We start from the raw sequence: 26,918 nt of genomic DNA on the forward strand, positions 1-26,918 counted from the left end.
TATTATTAATTGAACTCATCTCTGACTCCTGGTCTTCATTGCGACATATCTGGTCCTTGGGTTTTACTGTAAATTCCCCTACAGTTAATGGTGGAGGATGCTCGGGCAATCGTTCTTTGGTGACATCCCTGATCAATCATCAAACCAAGGTAGGAAAGATTTTATATTTAATATTATTGGTTAGGGACTGTCTGTAAGTGGAGGGGGTCGAGAGAAGGAAGAACGATAGACTCACTCAGACGTGAGGGGGTAGACACCAGCTCCGGGGTGGAGTAGGTAAATTGGTGTCATGGTACACCTGTAAATAAAGTAACCTTGTGAGTAAAAGGGGTACAAGTGCACATCGGTAAGTCTTAGGATAAGATATATTTAAAGATGTGTACAGTTACAGGGGGTACAAGTGCACACCTATAGGTCTCAGAGAGAGATGTGAATTTTTTCTAGTTGTGCACAGTCCAGGGGGGGGACAAAAACGCATTCTTAACAGGCATGTGAACCCATAAAGGGCAGTGCTGGGTCAAGCACCGAGGGACAAGGGACACGTAGGGCCGTAAATAGGCAGTGCTGGGTCAAGCACAGAGAGCCGAAAAGCACGAGAGGCCGTAAAGGGCAGTGCATTTACGGCCAGGTAAGCCAAAGTAGGGGTATGGGAAATCCCGAGAAGAATGTAAGACGCTAGACGGGGGTTCTAGTCGTAACTCGCTCTTCCAACTCTCGATCAACCACCATTACAGACGGGGGCGCCCTGAGCTTAGAAATAGGCCAGGTCAGTGGTTTGGGAACAGAGTATCCAAAATTAGTGTTTAAAAATAAATAAATAGTGATAATTCATATGTGCACCTATAAAAATATAGGGATATATGCAAAGGGAAAGTATTGATTGATCTGGGATGTATCAGGAACAACCCCGGAAGATCTTAAATTTAGTTTTCATGACCCTGATTGGATTGGACCAGTATATGGAAATTCTGGAATATACTTTGCAGTTTCATCACGCAGAAGTCAAGTGCTGTTGGTAAGATCGCCGCCTCAAGTGATATGATAGAAATATGACTGACAAATTAGGTAACTTGCTCAGCCCTGATAGAAATAATGAAACAGAAGAGAGCAAATGCTGTAAACAGTTTGGTTCTGAAGCTCTGACTTTAAAAATATCCTCTGAATTCATTGGAAGAATGGTCAGTCTTTGATCAGAGCTTTGATTCTGATTGTAATGTTAAAACAAAAACTTGATTGGTTTTAAACTTAGAAAGAACCAGAGAGATAATTTTTTTTTTAAATATGTGTGCTGATTTGTAAAAAATTATCCCAGAAGTAATTGAGTGATGATTTAATCTGATTCTTTGTGCATAGGTTTAAATGACAAAGAATGATACCATAAAATCTGTTCTAGTTCCATAATTGTTGAAAGAAAAACAGTATAGGCACTGTGACACGTGTCCCGAGCTCTCATCAGCGTCGCCCTGGAAACCGAGCAGTCACACCTGCTCCTGCTCGTCATGGGCTGAGCGGCCACACCTGCACACCATCAAGAGCTGCCTTCTTAAGAACAGCAAATGAACACAGAGGTGAGAGATGTCTCCACGAGACTCGGCTAAACCTATCTATCTGTCTTGTTTGCAGAGAGCAGTGTGTGACCGCCAGCCCCACCGCACATGGGAGAGCACAACGGACCCACAATACCACAGGGCACAGACCGAAGAGGAAGCCGAGCATCCTGCACCAAGCCACCTCACACCACCGCCTTCAACCCTATATTTATTAATAAAAATCCACCCTTCGGGGAACTCACCTGTACCTCCTCGTCGTGTCCTTCTTCACCCCGCCACACTGGTGGAGAATCTGGGCAGGACAGTGAAGAAGACACCGACGTCCCCTTCCCACCCGGTGTTTCCCCAGTTGGACTGGTTTGGTAGTTTTTTTTGTGGTTTTCCTTTTGCCACATGCCCTGTTGGCTCATGTGTCTTCTCTGGTTTCCCCCAGTTGGCGCTCCTCCCCCGGCGATGGAAGAAGTTTTGAAGCGCCTCACCGAGGTGACCATCCGCCAGCAACAAATTATGGAGCACAAGGCCTCCCGGCAAGGGGAGACCGAACGGGAGCTCGCCCATGCCCACGCCCAGGCCCATGCCCATCGAAGCACCCCGCTCTCCGCAATGACCTTGGCTGGCAGGCTGCGCCGTGCACACAGAGAACGCGCCACGGGTGGAGGTACACCTGAACGGCCGCCCCTTCCTTGCTCTTCTGGACTCCGGCAGCGCGGACAGCCTCGTGAAGACGGCGGTGTTGCCCCCGCTGCCTGAAGCCAAAACGAAGCTCTCCATCACCTGTGTGCACGGCGACACCAGGGACGTGCCGGCATGACGGGTTACCGTCGCCTGGCCCATAGACGTCGGACTGGTCAAGGATCTGCCGGTACCGGTCCTCCTCGGGCGAGACTGGCCAGGGTTCGACCAGTTGCTTGCCACCGTCACTCAGCCTGACGGCCAGGCCGGGAACTGCCCATCCCGGAAGCCCAGCAAGAAGACCCGACGGCGTCCCGTGCTGCTGGCCTCGGACAGCCCCAGAGATGGTGAGTCACCCCCTCCAACTCCAAACCTCTATTATGATCTGTACCAACAGGTGACGGGGGCTGGAGGGTTCTCTAAAGAGGAGCATGCGGACGACCGGTTAAAACACTGCTGGGATCAAGTGAGAGTGGTGGACGGAAAAGAAATCCAAACGGCACTTCACCCAACACCTCACTTCATTGTGAAAAATGGCCTGCTGTACTGTGTCGCACAGCGGAGGGGGAAGGAAAAAGACGCTGCTGGTCATCCCGTGCAGCAAGACCGGAACGGTAATAGAGATAGCCCACGCAAACCCTATGGCAGGACACCTAGGAGTTCAGAACACCGTCCAGCGCCTCCGTGACCGGTTCCACTGGCCGGGCCTAGAGGCCGACGTCCGGTGGTTCTGCCATGCCTGCCCAACCGGCCAGTGGACCTCACCACAGACCCCTCCCCCCAGCCCGCTGATACCGCTACCCATCATTGAGGTGCCCTTCGAGCGGATTGGGATGGACCTAGTGGGGCCGCTGCTGAAGTCCGCCCGGGGGCACGAACACATCCTGGTCATCATGGATTATGCCACCCACTACCCTGAGGCCAATCCCCTCCGAAAAGCCACAACCAAAGCCATCACCCAGGAACTCTTCCTGCTGTGTAGTCGGGTCAGCAATCCCATCCCAGATACTGACTGACCAGGGCGCCCCGTTCATGTCCCGGATGATGGCTGGACCTCTGCAAACTCCTGAAGGTCCAGCAGCTCCGTACCACGGTGTACCACCCCCAGACCGGCGGGCTCGTCGAGCGGTTCAACCAGACCCTAAAACAGATGCCGCGCCTAGTGACGGCCGAAGATAAAAGGGACTGGGACAAGATGCTGCCATACGTCCTCTTCGGTGTTCGGGAGGTCCCACAGGCCTCCACCGGCTTCACACCATTTGAATTACTCTTCGGCCGCCAGCCTCGTGGTCTGCTCGACGTTGCCCGAGAGGCCTGGGAAAAACAACTGGCCGTACACCGTACCACCGTGGAATACGTGCGTGAGATGCGGGAGCAGATCGACCGAGTGATGCCCATCGTCCGGGAGCACCTCGTCAAGGCACAACAGGCCCAGCAGTGACATTATAATCGGGCAGCCCAACCACGGGAGTTCCAGCGAGGAGACCATGTCCTGGTCCCCACGGCTGCCTGCAAGTTCCTGGCCACCTGGCAGGGTCCATACACTGTCACTGATACATACCGAGTGCGACAGCCCGGAAGACGGAGGAGGGACCAGCTCTACCACATTAACCTCCTGAAGCGCTGGGTCGGAACTGGGCCTCAGCTCTCGGCCTACACCAAGGCGACTCCCGTGGTTGTGGACATGGACCCTCAACTCTCCGCCGCCCAGAAGACCGAGCTGCAGCACCTGGTAAGTCAGTTTCCGGATGTGTTCTCCCCCCAGCCTGGGCGGACCCACGTCTTGGAACACGACGTCCGCACGCCACCCGGAACCAGCGTCCAGCAGCGGCCCTACCGTGTCCCGGAGGCTCGGAGACACGGCATCGAGGAGGAAGTACAGGAGATGCTGAGGTTAGGGGTTATTGAACCATCTCCCAGCCCATGGTCCAGCCCCATCGTCATGGTTCTGAAGCTCGATGGCACCCTCCACTTCTGTAATGACTTCCACCGCCTCAACGGAGTCTCCGAGTTTGACTGCTACCCCATGCCCCGCGTCGATGAGTTGTTGGACCGTCTGGGAAGGGCCCGGTTTATATCAACCCTCGACCTCACGAAGGGATACTGGCAAGTCCCTCTCTCGGAACAGGCCAAGCCGATGACGGCCTTCTCGACCCCAAACGGACACTGACAATACCGGGTCCTTCCCTTCGGCTTCCACAGAGCACCGGCCACCTTCCAGAGGATGATGGACGTCCTCCTCCGGCCGCATCAGGCCTACGCGGCGGCCTACATTGACGTCGTCATACACTCGGGAGACTTGGGAGGACCAACTGGAGCGGCTGCCGAGGGTGCTATTGGAACTGCGCCGGGCTGGCCTGACTGCCAACCTCCGGAAATGTCACTTGGCCCTCTTGGAAGCAAAGTATCTGGGGTATCAGGTAGGTCGCAGCCTGATTAGACCTCAGGAGAAGAAGGTGGCAGCAATCCTCTCCGTGCTGCGGCCCACCTCCAAGATGAAGGTACGGGCCTTTTTGGGGTTGGCAGGGTATTTCCGCTGCTTTATCCCTAACTTCTCCTCCTTAGCCTCTCCCCTAACAGATCTGACCAGGAAGGGGAAGATCAAGAACCGGAGAAGGTCCCATGGACCCCCGAGACGGAGGCGGCGTTCCACCGGATAAAGGCAGCCCTCACAACGGAGCCGGTACTCCGAGCGCCCAACTTTAACTGTCACTTCCTGGTACAGACGGACGCATCCGACACCGGGTTGGTAGCCGTCCTCTCCCAGGTCCACCACGGCGAAAGCCGAAAGCTGACCCCCACGGAACAACGGTACGCTACGGTGGAGAGGGAGGCGCTGGCCATCAAGTGGGCAGTCCTGGAGCTCAGGTATTACCTCCTCGGCCGCCCCTTCACTCTCATTACAGATCACGCTCCCCTGCAGTGGATGGGCCAAGGAGACGAACGCGAGAGTGACACGGTGGTTCCTGGCGCTCCAGGGCTTCAACTTCACCGTGCAACACTGCCGATGGACTCTCTCAGATTTGGCCAGCTTTCGCAGGTCTGTCAGGGTCCACTCCCCGCCCTCCCCCAGTTTCCCCGCTTCTCCACAGGACTTTGACGAGGCTTTGGGGGGGAGTGTGACACGTGTCCCGAGCTCTCATCAGTGTCGCCCTGGAAACCGAGCAGTCACACCTGATCCTGCTCGTCACAGGCTGAGCGGCCACACCTGCACACCATCAAGAGCTGCCTTAAGCACAGCAAACGAACACAGAGGTGAGAGATGTCTCCACGAGACTCGGCTAAACCTATCTATCTGTCTTGTTTGCAGAGAGCAGTGTGTGACCGCCAGCCCCACCGCACACGGGAGAGCACAACGGACCCACACTACCACAGCGCACAGACCGAAGAGGAAGCCGAGCACCCTGCACCAAGCCACCCCTTCAACCCTATATTTATTAATAAAAATCCACCCTTCGGGTGACACCTGTACCTCCTCGTCGTGTCCTTCTTCACCCCGCCACAGCACACAAATTGGCAGTAGCATTTTGGAAAAACTTAGAAGCTTATGTTTTGCTTTAAAAGATAAGATTGCTTTGACTGCAATGAAGCAGTTGTTTTTCTCATGCTGGCCCCCACCATGACTCTGGCTTGAGCAGTAAAAATACCAGAGACATGTTCTGAGTGGAAAATTTGTAATTCCTATATTTACTAATGTTTGGCCAAAAGAGTAATTTTATTGTTGGATTGCAAAATTGTAGCCACGCAGCATCATAAAAAAAGAGAAAAGAAAACTATTGTTTGCTTATGAGATGATAAAATTATAAACAAGTAACATAAACGGGGGTTTCAAAGTAACTTTGATGACAGCATGCTAGCAAGACCCGAAGTAATATACCTGGGTCAGATAACCTCTGACAGATTTAAAACCAATGTTCAACTTTCCGAAGCCATGGCCAGAATTAAGTGAATGAATAAATACAAGTTGATGTAAAAGTAATGACAATGACTGCAAAGAACTTTGAGAAACATTTGAGTTGCGAAAATATAAAGATGTTTATTTTTAAAATGCATATTTCTGACAAGTTTTAAACTGGGCTAGAGTAAAATGATAGTACGATGAAATTATGTTAAAAATGAATGAAAATGCATTGTTACGAGTCCTGAATCCCTCAGAGTTCTCTCTTTCATTCAAAGTAAGCTAAAATGCCGTTATCTGAGCCTGTGTTTAAGTGTTAAGCTATTTATAGTACAGCACGGTGTTTCAGTCAAATCATAGGCACTGAGATGCTAAAGGACATGATAAAAAGAGTTCAGATTTAATGCATTAAGAGGGCAATTGGTAGTTAATTTTTAAACTGCCCAATGCATTTAAGAAATAAGAGATTATAAAAATAATGAATAACAATTTAGGAATTGTTGAAGAGACATGAGGTCTTTAAAATCATAATACAGACCCTGAGCTATAGATGTAATAATTTTGAATAGTTAAACAGTTGTATTGCTATTTGTTCTATGACCAGTAACTTATCTGTCTTATTTTTAGTCTCCACCATCATACAGGGCCTGATGGCTGCAGCTACAGAAGCAACAGAAAATTACAATGAATGGACGGATGTGAAAAATAAATTCACTGAGTAATCTCACCATGATAGTTTGGAGGTATCCAATTGATTTTAGCGATTAAATATTAGTTTGATTAACCTTTTTCAATGTTTTAACACTAGTAGGTGCTGTCAATGGCTCTCATGGTTCTTGAGTGCACCTATCCTAAGCTGCAGGAAATACTGGATTCTGGAAGAAGACTGTCGAGGATGTTGCAACGGAAAAGAGTTGTTACCAGTGTGCATGAGGTGATTTCTCAATGACGGGTAAGATCCTCTTCTGGCCAATAGGGGACAACCTGAGGCAGGGGGTCACCACCACTGGGCACCTGCCCAGAAGGGAGGTGTTATATGTGAGATGGTAGTGGAGTTGAGCGGATGCTTGATAGGCCTAGAGCATCATTAAGAGGGGAACTGTAGGAAGTACAGCAATCTGCCTCAAAAATGTGAGCTCCTCCAGACCTGATCACCAGCAACCGCATTCCTTGATTGCTTGTTGTGACAAGCGTCCACAACTTGATGCAACTATGCCAGGGGATCAGACCCTGAGGAAAAGAGGCTTATTTATAAAGAGTTAATGGCAATGGGCTGTCAAGAACCATCTGAGACCATGTGATGACAGCCCTTATTTTGAGACAAAATTTCTAATGTGGCTAAAATGATATTGAACTAATATGTCTATATCATAGTCTTTACTCATGCAGGTCATTAGGCATGGCATAAGATGATTACAAGATATGGTGGTGGCTAAAAATGGGGACTGCTTTTGCTGAATCAAGAGATGGTTTAGATAACAAAGGTTAAGGGAATTGAGCATGTAAGGTAAAAATAATTTTAAAGAAATGTTCCTAGCATTATGTATTTTAAACAGTCTAAACTGAGATTTGAGATATAGAAACTTTTACATTTTTAACCTATTTGAATGATTAAGGGTTATATGTTGTAATGAATTTGATATCATAGTCTAAGTTTAAGTTTGGTGAAAACTGTCAAATAAATAAATAACTAATATTTTGCACAGTAAGAGACAGAGAGAGTGCTTGAGTGGAGGCAGGGATGGTGCTCTGCTTCTCTTATCGGCCTGCTAAGTAAGAGTAACCAAAACAGAGCAATGCTTTTAAGACCAAAAAAACCCAGCTGATTTTTCTCTAAATAAAAAGCATTAATGAACAGGCAAACCTTGATACTAGATAAGAGACTAGGAACAAACTAGGTAAAACGTACAGAATTTTTTTTTTTTTAAGTTTAAATCCTTCAGATTTAACACCAAAGGCAAACCTTGAATATGAGATGTTAAATATTCATGTTAAGTATGTGCAAGCATCAGGATGACTGATTTTGAGTTGTACGGGAGCGGCCTACGAACTCCGTCGAGAGTATTGAAGCTGACTTCTGCTGATGAAACTGCAAACTATTTTCTTCATGTAAAATTATAATTATTAATTGAACTCATCTCTGACTCCTGGTCTTCATTGCGACATATCTGGTCCTCGTGTTTTAACTGTAAATTCCCCTACAGCAGAATGTTAATGCTGCTCTTTTGAAACCTTGTCAACATTCACTTCCATTGTATGAAACAAAGCAGCCTGAACATTCTGCTAAACATCTCATTTTGTGTTTTATGGAAAAAGATCAGTAATATTGTATTGGAAAAACATGAGGGTGAGTGAATAATGATAGAATTTAAAATTTTGGTTCAATTGTTACTTTAAATTGATATTTGAAAAATATTTCAAACATTAAAGCAATACGTCTTTTACTACATAGAACATTTAAATGGAAATTAAATCAACACTGATGGTGTTTTTCAAATAAGATGTATTGTCAGGGATGGTTCATCTAAATATGAAAATAATGTCATCATTTACCCACCACCATGCATCCGTTTCTTCTGTAAAATACAAAAAAAAAATGTTTAGCAGAATGACCAGGCTGAAAAGTAAAGTGAAAGTAAAGAACTACATGTCAGATGTAAATGACTTCATATGACCTGTTCTATATGGCATTGTTTTTTTTTTTAAATGTATACTTTTATATATGCAAGGAATTGCATTCCTTGTGATCTGATGTATGCACGTCTTCATCTCAACATAAGGCAAACAACTGAATGCAATGAAGTACCCTGCATGTCAAAAAAGGTGCTAAAGGGGTACCCTGAGCATTAAAAACAACGCCAAGGGATCCTAACTAAGCATCAATATGTGAAGAATTGGGAGTGAGAATGCCCTACACACACACACACACACACACACACACACACACACACACACACACACACACACACACAGTCATATTGGTTTGGAACATCATGTGGGAGAGTAAATTATGACAACTTAAGTGTTTTGGCTCAACTGTCCCTTTAAATGGGCTTTTAACTTGTATGTTTCTTCTGCAGAACACAAAATTAGGCCTTTAGCAGAATGTCCAGGATGCACTTATCCATACAATGAAAGTAAATGGTGTGACCAGGGACTGTAAATTATAAAAATGGTCCATATGGCTTCTGTGACATCAGTTTTCTGACACCATACAATTGCTATGTGGTTAAAAAAGAAATAAAGAAATAAATGCCGTCAGTATTCAATGATAATCTTCTCCTCTGCAACAGCACTTGGAATCAACAGCAACACAAAAAATGTGAATACAGTTATGTTAATGATGTTAGAAAACTTGGAGTACCGTTCACAAGTCATGTAAAGGTTACTTATTCGCTGTTTTTGCTGCTTGAAATATGGCCGCCTTGGGCATTCTGCTAAAGATCTTTGTGTCTGTGAGTGTGTGTTGTATGGAAAGACAAAAGGCAGTAATACTGATTCGGCACGACATGTGGAAGAGTAAATGATGACAGAAATAAATGTTTTGGCTCAGCTGTCCCTTTAAATGCATATTTGATAGATATGGAGGCAATGAGCGGCCTATTATTATATGAAAAATTCAAATGGAAATTAAATCAACAATAACAAGCTTTCAAAGCCTGAGACCTCGAATAGCATCTTTTTGATGTAAACCACATATTGTGATGTTGTTTGAGTCATAGGCACAATCACAAGAGCATGCCATCTCACGACAGAAAATGTTCAATACACTGAATAATGCAATGCCACGGCTCTCTTTGGCTTTGTTCTGGAAGCTTTATTTCAGTGTGGAGCCGCCTGAGTCAGTTCAGGGATGTGACCGTCATATACTAACAAAAGGAACACCTGGAGGTGATCCACAAGCAAACTCTGCGAGTCAAGAAAAGATCACCTAGCTATTACGAGGAAAAATATGACTTCTACTCTGTTCTCCACACAAAGCTTTTGTTTAAATACAGAGCATTAATCATATAGGGGTCTGTCTGTTAATTTATTTAAAATGAATACACTTGTTCCATCACAAGCATGTTTTAATTGCTGATTTAATTATTTAATTTTGATTAAAAGAATGAAATTATTTATAGGAAAATATTGTTTTGATATTTTACATTGGGGGGGGGGTAATTAATTGTTGTTGTTTTTGAAATACTTTTTACCTTACAAAAATTAAAAAAAAAAAAAAAAAAAATCTGGAAAATAATGATTTAGATGTGTACAGTAAAATGTATTCAAGTTATAAGAAAATAGTGTTATTGCTTTTTACATGATGGTTACCCAAATATAACAAATGCTGGCTGAAAACATAGAAAACTTTAGCAGCAACCTGAAATAAATAGGTTTAAGTACTAAAGTTACCAAAACTTAAAAGATAGAGATTTAAAATGTATTTTAAAAAGCCAATGCAGTTATAAAAACCTAAATTTAAAATGAAACCTTGAAAAATATGCAAATAAAAAGCTAATTCAAAATCGTAATAAATACTACAAAAGTATAACAATACTAAAATAATACTGGATTCTAAAAGCAAAACTTGCCCTCTAATTACAGTCATGTATTAATAAACTCCTTAAAGGTATACTGCACAGTACGTTAACCACTGAACTTTGTGAAATCAGGTGAACACACAATAGCAGACACTTAGCAGGATGTCCTCTAATCGTACCTCTCTGAGTGAAAGCCAAAAAGAGGGATTACCTCTGATGTTATAACGGTTGTATCCTCTCAGCTGCAGTCTGCGATAGAACGGAGGATCAAGGAAGCAGGACCTGGCAACCACCAAAGATTGGCAGCATGGAACAGATGGTCCGGAGGAGAGGAACGATGTGGACATGCAAGGAAGAAGTGCAGCCCTTAACACAGATAAGAGACGAGGCTACTGATGAGACCACTGGTGTATAATCAGCAATGGAGCGATCCACCTTCAGCCCACACTCAAAGACAATATACTCTTAAATCTGTCTTAAAGCTGTTGCCAGGTCAAAAACATGGCTCTTGATACCTCAATGTTGAATGTAAAGCGCTGGAAAACAAATGCATTTAAGGTGATGTTGTACCATATGGAATAGAGCATGCTCTGCATTGAGTTGAACAGTAACAGAAAGTTTTCCAGCCTGTCAGGTTTCTGTTGCATAACCATCAAGGTCAAGGTCAGAATGTTCTACATTATGACAGATTGTTCTTAGACTTCACAAGTAGCTTGGAATTCTTGTCATTGCGAACCCTCACAGGTATCTGCTGGGGACAGAGAGAGGCTTCGCTTACATTGACACTACAGAGGCTGGAATCAAGGATTTTTGTTTACTGCACAGTCACAACAAGACAATGGAGAAGATCAGATGAATCCAAACAATGCAATACTTCAAAACAAATAATGACTTTTTGGAAATGCATGAGAAATGTTCATAATTAGCCGATTAATCGGTTCCACAGTTTATTAGATTTTTGCCCATCATCCTTTAAACTTCACATTCAGTAAATTTGCTGGTTTCATTCTGGTTTCATTTTTTAGTACTTAAATACAAATAAAAATTCTACTGCTACATAATGAGACAGTCAATTCATCTGTTCATATCAAGGCTACAAGACGTGACAAAATCAATAAAAAAAATCACAACGAATTTGGTAAGTCTATTTCATAAATAATAAGCAATTTTAATATGCTTAAAAATACATACTGAGTGCCTGACACAATCTTTGTCATGGAATACATTTGTTGGTTCGCAGGTCTAACATTCATGTTTTCTATAGCAATTTTTTTTTTCAAAATCTGTGGTAAATAATCCATTGTTGCTTTCATGATACAAAGTTGATGTAATAAGAGTCAGAATAAGAGTCTTAACAGCTGGTAAAAACATCACAACAATCCACAAATAATCCACACAGCTCCCGTCCATCAATTAATATCTCATGAAGGGAAAAGCAAGACGTTTGTGAGAAACAAAACCATCATTAATGTTTTTTTTCTTAACTTCAAATCATTGCTTCCAGAGTCCTATATCCATAATATTGATTTCTTCAGTATAAAAGTAATCTAGACTGAATCAGGCACCGTTTACAAGCAAAAACAAAACAGTTCTAAACAATTGTTGGTTTATTTCATTGTGAGAGGACAATAGAGAATGAGATTTTTCATTGGAGGAATCCAAAATGGATTGTAGATAATTGTGAGGAAAAAAATTGCATAATTTGTTTGACTTGGTTACATTTTGGTGCTATAGTTCTCACTTTAATATGAAAACCCAATGCATCACAGGGTTTTGTCTGATATATTCATCCAAACAGTCTGGTGTTTTGTTATTTCTGTTATGTTTCGCAGGGGTGTCGTTGAAGGTGGGCCTGTGTGACGTATAATGGTGGGAAGCGTTTTTTGGTGGCACATTTCGCTCACTCATGTGTGAGGGTTCCTCTGCAGAAAACAGTCCAGATGGTAACACAACTAATCACCAAACAAAACAGGTTGCATCATTTTCCAATTAATGCTGTCAGTTTAGCAACAGCAGTGTGTGGAGTGAATAACACCCCAGAATGTGTCCACAGGGCAATGAGAGTGTGATTTGAAATGAAAAGACATTGAAATTAAATATTCTACAAATAAATGACTGAATAATAAAAACAGGGCAAAGGAAAATGTATTACTGCTGCACACCTAATGAATATATATTGGGATAGGTTGGGATAAGCTCAGACACTTTTAGCTTAGGCTGTCCTTGAGGCAAAGAGAAATGAGATATCAGCTGAGGTAAAACTAATACGTCTAATTATATTTCAGGATATGTTCTGATGCTGAATTTGTGTGCTGGCAAATGCCTACAGTATATCATAAGGCCGTAAGGTGTGTGTGTGTGTGTGTGTGTATCTATCTATATATATATATATATATATATATATATATATATATATATATATATATATATATACAGTACAGACCAAAAGTTTGGAAACATTACTATTTTTAATGTTTTTGAAAGAAGTTTCTTCTGCTCATCAAGCCTGCATTTATTTGATCAAAAATACAGAAAAAAACTGTACTATTGTGAAATATTATTTCAACTTAAAATAATAGTTTTCTATTTGAATATACTTTAAAAATGATGCAAAGCTGAATTTTCAGCATCATTACTCCAGCCTTCAGTGTCACATGTAACATCCAGTCTATCACATGATCATTTAGAAATCATTCTAATATTCTGATTTATTATGAGTGTTGGAAACAGTTCTGCTGCTGTCTAATATATTTGATGAATAAAAGGTTAAAAAGAACTGCATTTATTAAAAAAAATTCTAATAATATATATTCTAATAATATATTTTCTTTACTATCACTTTTTATCAATTTAACACATCCTTGCTGAATAAAAATATTGATTTTATTAAAAAAAAAGAAAGTAAAAAAAAATTACTGACCCCAAATTACTGACCAGTAGTGTATATTGTTATTACAAAATATTTATATTTTAAAAACATAGCTTCTTTTTTTTTTTTACTTTTTATTCATCAAAGTATCCTAAAAGAGTATCACATGTTCTGAAAAAATATTAAACAGCAGAACTGTTTCCAACTTTGATAATGAATCATCATATTAGAATGATTTCTAAAGGATCATGTGATAATGATCCTAAAAATTCAGCTTTGCATCACAGAAATAAATGATAATTTAAAGTATAATACATTTAAAAATAATTATTTTAAATTGTAAATATATATCACAATATTACATTTTCTTCTGTATTTTTGATCAAATAAATGCAGGCTTGATGAGCAGAAGAAACTTCTTTCAAAAACATTAAAGATAGAAATGTTTCCAAACTTTTGGTCTGTACTGTATATATATATATATATATATATATATATATATATATATATATATATATATATATATATATATATATATATATATATATATATATACACTAGTGTCGCAAACGTCAAGGAACAGTAAGACTTTTTATTTAATTATTTTTTTAAACCTATTATTTTAACAGGAAATAATCCCATTGAGATTCAGAATCTTTTTTTCAAGGGAGTCCTGGCCAAGACAGCAGAAAAATAGTTCCATACTAAAAATACAGATACAAACATTTAAACAAACAAACAATAAACAAAAAAAGACATTTTGGCAATTTAACATGATTACCAGCAGCACTCAGTAACAGCAGATGTGCATTTAGTACTCAAATAGTCCTTTATCCTCATTTTAAATTGTGTCATTTTTGGTAAATAATAAAATTTGAGCTGATTCTGCAATTTATTCCAGGAAAAAGGTGCAAAAAATTTAAGGCACTTTCACCCAAGACAGTTCGCGTTCGTGGGATATCATACCTAGTAGTGACTTTATGAGTCAGAAGAGAACATAAGTAAGGAGGCAGTTTACAAAGTATGGCCTTAAAAAGAAAAATATACCAGGGCTCCAGCCTGTGATTGTGCAGAGATGGCCAACCAACACTCTCATACAAGATGCAATGATGAGTACGAAAATTGGAATTATTTACAAATCTTAGTGCTGCATGATGTTACGCGTTTAAAGATGTTAAACACACAAGTCCACGTGGAACGTAACAATGATATACTGAATCCAGCATGTTTAAAGAAGATTTATTGGCATGAATGTATAAAATATCACCATAATCCATTATTGACATAAATGTTGTTTGTATAAGTGTATTTCTCGTACTAAAAGAGAAACAGCCTTTGTTTCTATAATAGAAACCCAACTTTAATCATAGTTTTTTTGTTAGACCCTCTATATGCTTTCTGAAGGACAAATTTTCTTCTATAAGGAAACCAAGATATTTATAGACTGATACTCGTTCAATTACTTTCTCATCTAGTATAGCAATTTGACAAGCATTTTCTTGACAAGCATCTTCTGTTTTCCTTGCACATAATTTTAGTTTTATTAGAATTTATTACAAGTCTCAATTTCTGAAGATTCTTCTGAATAATTATAAAAGCAGATTGCAGATCCTCTATAGCACTTGTCAAGGCTGGAGCACTACAATAAAAAAAAAAAACAGTATCATCCGCATTAAAGGGACACTTTGCATTTGTTACATTTTGACACAAGTCATTTATATAAATAGTAAATAAAATGGGACCCAAAATGGACCCCTGGGGGACACCATTTTGTATAATTAAGGAGTTTGAGAACACACCATCAACATGAACACTTTGTGTTCTGCCACTCAAATAGTTGTCAAACCATTTAAAAGATTTTGGAGACATTCCTATATCCACCAATCTCTGAGACAGGACATACAGTAGTGGTCAACGGTGTCAAACACTTTTGAAAGATATAAAAATCATTTAACACTTTCATAGTGGCAGTGACAGTGCAATGTTTTTTATGAAAACCCGACTGTGAATCATTTAAAATATTTTTTAGTTAGTAAATAGTCTTTTAACTGGTCACTTATAAGCCCTTCTAAAACCTCGGCTAAAGCAGATAGATATTGGCCTATAATTATTTGGGTTTGATCGGTCACCACCCTTTAATAAGGGAGTGACATATGCTGACTTCAAAACACTCTGTATTAATCCATTTTCAATAGTCAGTTTGAAATTGTATGTCAAAGGTTCTGCAATATGTTCAGCAGCAATATTTTAAAAGTATGGATCCAACCCATCAGGACCAGCTGATTTCTTAGTATTCAACCCTATAAAAGCATCATACACCTCCTTTGTTCCAAGAGGAACAAGATCAAAATTGATAGGTACAGTCGTGGCCAAAAGTTTTGAGAATTACATAAATATTGGAAATTGGAGAAAGTCGCTGCTTACGTTTTTATAATAGCAATTTTCATATACTCCAGAATGTTATGAAGAGTGATCAGATGAATTGCATAGTCCTTTGCCATGAAAATTAACTTAATCCCAAAAAAACCTTTCCACTGCATTTCATTGCTGTCATTAAAGGACCTGCTGAGATCATTTCAGTAATCGTCTTGTTAACTCAGGTGCGAATGTTGACGAGCACAAGGCTGGAGATCATTATGTCAGGCTGATTGGGTTAGAATGGCAGACTTGACATGTTAAAAGGAGGGTGATGCTTGAAATCATTGTTCTTCCATTGTTAACCATGGTGACCTGCAAAGAAACGCGTGCAGCCATCATTGCGTTGCATAAAAATGGCTTCACAGTCAAGGATATTGTGGCTACTAAGATTGCACCTAAATCAACAATTTATAGGATCATCAAGAACTTCGAGGAAAGAGGTTCAATTCTTGTAAAGAAAGCTTCAGGGCGTCCAAGAAAGTCCAGCAAGTGCCAGGATCATCTCCTAAAGAGGATTCAGCTGCGGGATCGGAATGCCACCAGTGCAGAGCTTGCTCAGGAATGGCAGCAGGCAGGTGTGAGTGCATCTGCACGCACAGTGAGGCGAAGACTTTTGGAAGATGGCCTGGTGTCAAGAAGGGCAGCAAAGAAGCCACTTCTCTCCAAAAAAACCATCAGGAACAGATTGATCTTCTGCAGAAAGTATAGTGAATGGACTGCTGAGGACTGGGGCAAAGTCATATTCTCCGATGAGGCCCCTTTCCAATTTTTTGGGGCATCTGGAAAAAGCCTGTCCGGAGAAGAAAAGGTGAGCACTACCATCAGTCCTGTGTCATGCCAACAGTAAAGCATCCTGACACCATTCATGTGTGGGGTTGCTTCTCATCCAAGGGAGTGGGCTCACTCACAATTCTGCCCAAAAATACAGCCTTGAATAAAGAATGGTACCAAAACACCCTCCAACAGCAACTTCTTCCAACAATCCAACAACAGTTTGGTGAAGAACAATGCATTTTTCAGCACGATGGAGCACTGTGCCATAAGGCAAAAGTGATAACCAAGTGGCTCGGGGACCAGAATGTTGAAATTTTGGGTCCATGGCCTGGAAACTCCCCAGATCTTAATCCCATTGAGAACTTGTGGTCAATCCTCAAGAGGCGGGTGGACAAACAAAAACCCACTAATTCTGACAAACTCCAAGAAGTGATAATGAAAGAATGGGTTGCTATCAGTCAGGATTTGGCCCAGAAATTGATTGAGAGCATGCCCAGTCGAATTGCAGAGGTCCTGAAAAAGAAGGGCCAACACTGCAAATACTGACTCTTTGCATAAATGTCATGTAAATGTCGATAAAAGCCTTTGAAACGTATGAAGTGCTTGTAATTATATTTCAGTACATCACAGAAACAACTGAAACAAAGATCTAAAAGCAGTTTAGCAGCAAATTCTTTGAAAACTAATATTTATGTAATTCTCAAAACTTTTGGCCAGGACTGTACATTTTCCCTTAACAAAGAGTAATCCTCTTGTCTCCTGTGATGTTTTGTTGAAAGGTCAAACAACAACCCAGAAAATATAAAGTGCTGATTCAGGGAATCTAGCACACTTTTCCTGTCTGTAATAATTTTATCATTTAAAAGAAGCCTCGTCTAATCAAGGCTGCTGTGGCGAGTGGGGCGGGGCCGAGGGACGTGGGAACAAGGAGTGAGGCCGGCAATGATTGGGCAAATCAGTGACACCTGCAACCCACCGCCGGTCTTGAGTCCCACATAGGAGATGGAAGGATATAAAACTGGAGCGATGACAGTGAAGGACGAGAGAGGACCAGGCCTGGGCTTTTAGTTGTGTTTTGGTTTTTATTTGAGCGCACCAGTCGTCCGTGAGGGGCTGGTGCGCTGTTTTGTGTTTATTTTGAATTATTAAAATTTCATTTGCTTGTCCGCCGGTTCCCGCCTCCTTCTTGCCAAAGATTATGAAGATTTGTATCATTACAGTGGTGGCGAAGCCCGGGAGAAGGAGGGACGCGCTGCTGAAGATCCCTCGCCGCTGTGGTGAATCCGCGGTGCCACGGAGCTGGCGAGGAGGATGTCGCCATGGACGCTCGAGGCAGTGGACTGGAGCGAGTTGCCGGGGACGGGCGAGCTAGCTGCCGACCGCCCGCGATGTGGAGGGACGGCTGCCGTCCGTGAGGGAGCGGAGGAGTCGGCGCCGTTCGCCAGGGGGCCGGAGCCTGCTGCCTCCGTGAAGGTATCCGGAGGAGCAGGGAACGGGGGACTCTTGCCGGCTGCCCAAAACCGGAGGAGCCGTTGCCGTCCACCGGGCTGCGAGGGGCGATGGGGGTATGTGGCGAGTGGGGCGGGGCCGAGGGATGTGGGAACAAGGAGTGAGGCCGGAAATGATTGGGCAAATCAGTGACACCTGCGACCCACCGCCGGTCTTGAGTCCCACGTATGAGATGGAACAGACCGTTCTCATCCCAAGGCGTCATATACTGACCCTTTTGACATTTTGTCAACATCCTACGCACATGGCACCCTCTAGCTTCAATATTACACGCAGATAAAAATGGGCCAGAAGGCGCCTCCTAGCGGTCTAACCCTAACCCTAACCCTAACCCTAACCTTAACCCATAATCTGTGTCTCATATTGACGCTAGAGGGTGCCATATGCGTAGGATGTTGACGAAATGTCAAAAGGGTCAGTATATGACGCCTTGGGATGAGAATGCATTAGATGGAAGGATATAAAACTGGAGCGACGACAGTGAGGGACGAGAGAGGACCAGGCCTGGGCTTTTAGTTGTGTTTTGGTTTTTATTTGAGCGCTCCAGTCGTCCGTGAGGGGCTGGTGCGCTGTTTTGTGTTTATTTTGAATTATTAAAGTTTCATTTGCTTGTCCGCCGGTTCCCGCCTCCTTCTTGCCGAAGATTATGAAGATTTGTATCATTACAGCTGCATTTATTTGATCAAAAATACAGAAAGAAAACATAAATCTTGCAAAATGTTATTACAATATAAAATAATGGTTTCTTTTTTAATATCCTTTCAAATATAATTTATTTCTGTGATGCAAAGCTGAATTTTCTTCAGGCATTACTCCAGTATAAAGTGCCACCTGATCCTTAAATGGATAGTTCACCCCCAGGGCATCCATGATGTAGGTGACTTTGTTTCTTCTGTAGGACACAAACTGAGATTTTTACAGCTGACAGCTAAAACACACAATAAGACTTAAAAAAAAAAAAAAAAAAAAAACATGCATTGATGTGTAAAGACACAAACCGACCGGTCTGTGCCAGAAAGTGAAGGCATCTTTTTCTTCTTACTTTAATGCGGATCACAGACTTATAAGTGCATTACCACCACTTATCTCTCAAAGTGACCATTGACACTCTATGTGTGTGTATATATATATATATATATATATATATATATATATTACTTTTACTATTTTAGCTGTGATTCCCGTCCACTTGCATTATATGACTAACAGACTACAACAGACTGCAAAATCTCACTGCGAAAAGTCACTTACATCATGGATGCCCTGGGGGTAATCAGATAAATATAACATTTTAATTTTTATGTTCATTTCAATTTTCAACTGACTTATTATTAGAATTATAAAACAGTGCTGCCATATATATATATATATATATATATATATATATATATATATTTATATATATATATATATATATATATATATATATATATATATATATATATATATATATATATATATATATATATATTATATATATACATACATATATGTATATTATATAATATATTATTTTTTATAAAATTATAAATATTTTTATATTTATTTTATATAATTTTGGAAACTGCAATACTTTTTTTTTGGATTTTTAAATTAATAAAAAAAGTTTAAAGAACAGCGTTTATTCAAAACATAAATCTTTTCTGACAATATAAATCTTTGCTATCACTTCTTAGCAATTTAACACATCCTTGCTTCCTTGCTGAATAAAAGTTTTAATTGCTTAAAAAAAAAAAGAAAGAATAAAAATTTACTGACCCCAAACCTTTGAACGGTAGTGTGTGTGTGTGTGTGTGTGTGTGTGTGTGTACCGTTCAAAAGTTTGGGGTCAGTGAATTTATATACATGTAGCCTACATACAGCAGTTCTTTCTGGTCCTAGAATCTGATTGGCTGATAAGAGTGCCATATTAGAGTAATATCAGAACTCCAACAGCTGTTTCACAGTTTGTAATCATATCACTCTGCGAAGAGTGTCAAGGCAGACGGCCAAATTCAGTACCATTTTATAAATAGTACTGTTTTTGTGTCATGGAATGTAGTTTTAAGAGCTTTTCAGGTGAGAATACTTGTTTATAGTTCAGATATGTTATATCAATCCACCGGCTCTCAATGCATTGTGTTGCCTTCTTGAGCATCAGTAAATGTTTTCACCTTTTTTCATAGTTGTGTATGAGTCAGTATGAAAATATGGATCTCAAAATCATAATGTTATACACAAATTATAAAAAGAGTTATGGATCACTCAGGAAATGACACATAGTATTGAGATTCAAGGGTATGTGAACATTTGATGTTATTTTATGTTTATTTGGATTTATCAGATCTATATTATAATCTCCACAGATGAAAAGTATTTTGTTACTTGTTATAGAAAACATTTTTTTCCATCCAGTCAATAAATGACTCTAACCCTAACCCATACTTGAACCCGGTGACCTATATATACAGCTGATAATATTATTTTTTTTTTCTTTTCATTGTGAATTTCAATCAATATACATTCTAGTATATCATTTATTGTTAGTGTTATCTTTTCATTTACATTAAACTTAAAAATTATATGGACATATATAGCAACTCCCCCACCTGCTGTCACGGCTTATGCTGCTGGAAGGAACACGGAGCCGAGGGATAAACAAAACAAGGATTTATTAAATAAAACATAAACAAGGTAAGTCGTAATTAACAGGTGGCAAGAGGCAAGTGGCTAGTAACAGGTGACAAGTAGACAAGTTGACATTTAGACGAGTAGACCCGACAAAACAGAACTGCAAGGACAAGGCTTAAGTAGAAGGGATAATTGGGGAAACACAGGTGGATGGCATGACTAAATTAACAGGGACATGGAACACATGGGGAAATGACTAGACACACCTGGGAACTAATCAAAACCACACACGGAAGACAGAAACTGGGTCACAGGGGAAAAAACACACAAAATAAGTCCAGGTGTGTGACAGTACTCCCCCCTCCCGGTAGGTGCGTCCTCGCACCGTAGAAACAACAAAGGGAGGCGTGGGTGGGAACTTGGGAGGAGGTTCCGGTGGAGGACAGCCTCCCAGGAGGGGGCCAGCAGACAGGGACCACAGAGGAAGAAGCCAGGGAGGAGATGACGGAGGGAGGAGCCAGGGAGGAGACAGGAAGGATGTGAAGCAGGAGGTACCCAGCAGGACCCAGGCCACAGCCATAACGGCCCAAGGTAGGGCCGACGGTGGAAGGAGCCATGGAGGAGGAATGGTCACTGACTCCAGGGACTCGACCCACGGCAACGGAGCAAGTGGAGGAGGAGCCCGAGGCGGAGACGGAGAGCCGAAGAGCCAGTGTGACGGGGAGGAGCCGGAGGTCCTAGGCGGAACAGATGGCTCTGGTGACTGACGCGGCGATGTGGATCCGGAAGGCCGCGGTGAGGCCAGAGTGACCGAGGACTGAGGTGTAGCCGAGGGGATGACGGAGCCTGACGGAGCCGGAGGGACGGAGGGATGAGGCGAAGCCGGAGGAGTGGAGTCCCGAGGCATAGGATGGACGACGCCAGACCAAGGCGGAGCCGGAGGGACGAGGGAGCCAGGCAGAGCCTGCGGACTGCCGGGCCACGGCGGAGAGGAAGGAGCTAGGAGCCTTGGTGGAGCCGACGGGTCAACGGGCCGAGGCGGAGTCCAGGCCTCAGAGGCTGGAGGCGGAGGTGAGGGAGACGCCGACCAAGGCGTCGCTGGAGGATGGCGGTCCCGCTGAGCTCGCACCACAATGATGGTAGGCTGAGGGCGAGCAGAGGGGCAGCCAGACGACAGCGGAGGAGGAGGCAGGAGTGGGTGGGAATTTTGGAGGAGCAGGCATTGGAGTAAGCTCTGGGGCTGGAGCCCTTCCTGGGCTTAACGGAGGATCAGGAGCCCGTCCTGGGCTTAACGGGGGTTCAGGAGCCCGTCCTGGGCTTAACGGGGGTTCAGGAGCCCGTCCTGGGCTTAACGGGGGTTCAGGAGCTCGTCCTCGGCTTAACGGGGGATCAGGAGCCCGTCCTGGGCTTAAAGGAGGATCAGGAGCCCGTCCTGGGCTTAACGGAAGATCAGGAGCCCTTCCTGGGCTTAACGGGGGTTCAGGAGCCCGTCCTGGGCTTAAAGGAGGATCAGGAGCCCGTCCTGGGCTTAACGGAAGATCAGGAGCCCTTCCTGGGCTTAACAGAGGATCTGGCATAGGTGAATTGGAACCCCCCTCATTTTGACCCATTTGGCGCTCCATATTTTGCTCCCTCGTGGTGGGCAGTGTCGCCGGCTCTCGCACCTGGTCTGACGGGATGCTCTCTGGCTCTCCGTCATCGGTGGGCTCGGGCTTATGCCTCGTACCGTGGGGAGATTGTAGGCTGGGCTCTGGGTCCAGAGTGGACCTGGCGAGATCCTCCATTGGGCCGACCGTGAGAGGGGACCCATTTCTCACCAGATTCCACTCTATAAATGCGGCGAAATCCTCCCGAGGACCATCTTCGGGCGACAACGCTCTGCACCTGGAGTTCAGGCTGGCGTGATAAAAGGTGCAGAGCGCGTGGTCCGGGTAGCTGGTGGCATTAGCTAGCCAGAGAAACCGTCTAGTATGGTCCTCGAGAGAAAGTCCCTCCTGCTCCAGCAGGAGGAGGAGGTATTCGGGGCGATAGAGGGGATCCATGACACACTACGGAAAGAAAAAGACTGTGAAAAAAAACGGAAAACAAAACGGAGGGAAAACACGCAGTTTTTAACTTTTAGGTCGGGTCTTCTGTCACGGCTTATGCTGCTGGAAGGAACACGGAGCCGAGGGATAAACAAAACAAGGATTTATTAAATAAAACATAAACAAGGTAAGTCGTAAATAACAGGTGGCAAGAGGCAAGTGGCAAGTAACAGGTGACAAGTAGACAAGTTGACATTTAGATGAGTAGACCCGACAAAACAGAACTGCAAGGACAAGGCTTAAGTAGAAGGGATAATTGGGGAAACACAGGTGGATGGCATGACTAAATTAACAGGGACATGGAACACATGGGGAAATGACTAGACACACCTGGGAACTAATCAAAACCACACACGGAAGACAGAAACTGGGTCACAGGGGAAAAAACACACAAAATAAGTCCAGGTGTGTGACACCTGCTTTGTTTACTCTGTTCATATAATTGAGGTCATAACCTTCTAATTCAAAATCGATTCCTTTATCATCAATGAACCATGTTTCAGATATTGCTATAACTGTATTGCATTGATACAGTATGAAATGCAATGAATGAATATAAAAAAATGCATTATATCTTGGAAGACCACTCAGTGAATTGTTGGAAACAAAGTAAACCCTTTTTTTCACACAACAATTAATTAGAGGTCTTGCCACCCAACATCTTATCATAATGTCTAACTTACTGTATAATAGCATGACAACAAAATATTGACAAAGGGAAATGCAAATTCAGAAATTGCAAGCTTTGGAAATATTGTGGAGGACGGCGCAACATTTTCATTTAAATGAAGTGCAAAGAGATCACTGGAAGTTTTTGAAATGCAAACGGAATGATATCAAGCAACAACAACAGCTGCAGCGGAGATCCGAGCTGTCACTGGTCCAAATGCACATATTCAGCTATGCTAATGAATCATCCATTGTCATCGGATTAAAGCGAACATGAATGCACGGACTGAGCCAAGGAATGGGGTGGTCTTGTCATTTGTCTTGTCCTGTTTTCAAAATAAATGTTTTCTGGCTGTTAAGAGGATAGGAACAGAGAGAGAAGGGGTAAAATCCATCGTGGGTAATTAAATCCGAAAATCGGTCCATTTTCCATGCAGTGGTCTGTGAGAATGCCAGCTGCCATGGGCCATCGTTAACGTACACCGCCAAATGCAAAGCAATCAGCGCGACGTATCTGCGGTGGCAGTAGCTCCTTCCCGGGCTCAGTGGGGACGACAGGCTGACTGCAAGATTCCGTCTCGGATAGTGCAGGTGTGGAGATCAGAATGCAGACAGACAGGCAATTAGTAAAGGTTCTGTTTTGAATTCTGTGGAAGTCTACTGGGTTCAGGAGGGGTCCCCAGCTCTATCACACATTTTGTGCACGTGTCATTGTCGAGAAGCTACTTCTAAACTGCTTCTCAGGTTAGGAGATGCTCATTATTTAAGCTACAGTCCAAAAGTTTGGAAAAGGAGCTAGCTGTGCTACAAGATACTAACAAAACTACACTATATTTGAATAGGATCATTTACACTAGTTCATGTAAAAATGAAAATGTTTATTTTAAGGTGTCCTTGTTACACATTACATGTACTTGTACTTACTGTTATAATAGCAATACATTATGCATAATTACATGCAAGTAATCCTAAACCAAACCCTAATCCTAACCCTAACCATATAGTAAGTACATATAGTTAATATTACTCAGTACTTAAATGTATAATTACTCTGTAACAAGGACACCTTAAAAAAAAAAAAATGGTGGGCAAATTTATTTGAAATTTACCCATCTACATTAGACCATCCAAGATGTAGATGGGTTTGTTTCTTCTTTGAAACTGATTTGGAGAAGCTTATCATGACATCACTTACTCACCAATGGATCCTTTGCAGTGAATGGGTGCCGTCAAAATGAAAGTCCAAACAGCTGATAAAAACATCACGGTAATCCACAGGAAGTCCACACCACTCTAGTCCATCATTTAACATCTTGTAAAGTGAAAAGCTGAGTGTTTGTGAGAAACAAATCCATCAAGACCTTTATAACTTCAAACCGTTGTTTCTGGTCCTCTATCCATAATACTGCTTTCTCCAGTACTGATATATTTTAGCAGGCCAACAAAAATATTAAATACAATTAATACAAATACAATACAAATACAATTGTCAGAAGTAAAAAGTGAACCAAAAATGCTGTAAAAATGCTAATGCTCAGGATTTGGGCCTACAAAAATACATCATCCCTGTAATTCTGAGGGTCATTCTGTTGTCCCATGTATTCGACAGAGCTGTGTGCTTGTTGTGACCTGAGTTTGAATGTGGCCTGGATTATATCCCCATCCCAATTATCAAGATGCATAAAATATGCTGTTTTGCCAGTCGTCAGGACTCATGGGTTTGCCTCAGCACTGTCTGGCCCTGTCTGACAAACACACTACTTCATAACACAGCCCCTTCAGCTTGCCTGGTTACGTTTGTCAGGATGGTACAGCTTTCCACCACAAAAGAACTGCTGAGATTAGGCTACTTGTGCTCTTGTATGCATGTCTTTCTCTCTCTGCCTGAACAACAGTGATTGTCCGATAGGTTTGATTCATGAAGCCTGATTCTCAAGAAGATCTTTTATGTTCAATAGCAAGAACCCCTTTTCAAGATCCATTGTAGACTGAGTTCTAAATATCACTCTGTTATAATTTATATATATATATATATATATATATATATATATATATATATATATATATATAATCAAGTAACCACACAAACACACCCACAAAATTAGTTCTGAAAGTGATTTGCACAACGCAGTTCACTATTTTGCTGGTCGAATGCTAGTTTGTGGGAAATTAAAAAACTTTCAACATCTGGCATACTAGTATATTGTCTCTTTATTATGTCTCCTTCTGTATGACCATATTTTAGATCCTACGACATATCTAAACTTAAAGGGATACGTTTCCAAACCCGTGAAAGATTTGTTTGTCTTTGTAAAACACAATTTAAGATATTTTGGATGAAAACCAGGAGACTTGTGACTGTCCCATTGACTGCCAAGTAAATGACACTGTCAAGGTCCAGAAAAGTATGAAGGACTTTTAATTTTTTGCATCCACTGAATGCAAGCAGCTTATGCTCTTCTGTGTCAGCTGCGCTGGACGGATGTGGTTTTCGATTAAATCAAAGCGTAAATACAAGTAGAAAACGTATCCTTGTGTCAAGTCTGACACAGAAGGATGTAAGGTGCTTGCGTTCAGCTAAAATTCTCCAGAATGTCGCAACGGAGATGCGGAGAGACACAGAAAAAACTAATTGTTGAATAAAGCCATTATTTTTGTTTTCTTTGCATACAAAAGGTATTCTCGTCACTCCATAACATTACGGTTGAACCACTGATGGCAGATCAGACTATTCTGACGATGTCTTTCATACTTTTCTGGACTTTGACAGTGCAATGTACTTGGCAGTTAATGGGACAGTCACAAGCTTCCTAGTTTTCATACAAAATATCTTAAACTGTGTTCCTAAGACGAATGAAACTTTTACAGGTTTGGAACGACATGGGGGTAGGTGATTAATGACAAAATTTTCATTTTGGGTGTAGTATCCCTTTAACAACCACCTTACTAACTATTTATAAGCAGTAATTAGGAGTTTATTGGGTCAAATCTCATTGTTAATAGTAAGTATTGGTCGCAAAACTAAAGTGTGTTCTGCCGCAAAACTATTTCAGCTGAACAGCTATAATGAATAACCATAGGTTTTGCGGTGAAATACTGCACAACTGTTTAGTGAACTCACCCCTGAGAATCACTCAGGCAAGTGTTACGATGTCACAACAGCGATTCTCATCGACTCTGATGGAACTTAATTAATCTCAAAGGTAATATGAATGGAAGACTCATTTAAAAGCATCCTGTGTCTACCTCTGTTCATTCAGCAGTGAGATGCCTGTCAAAACATCCAGTGGAATATATCTGTTTCTAATCATCATTACTATCACAACTATTTCTGGAGAA

Source organism: Carassius carassius, chromosome 28, assembly GCF_963082965.1.
Source record: "Carassius carassius chromosome 28, fCarCar2.1, whole genome shotgun sequence".
Taxonomy (NCBI): domain Eukaryota; kingdom Metazoa; phylum Chordata; class Actinopteri; order Cypriniformes; family Cyprinidae; genus Carassius; species Carassius carassius.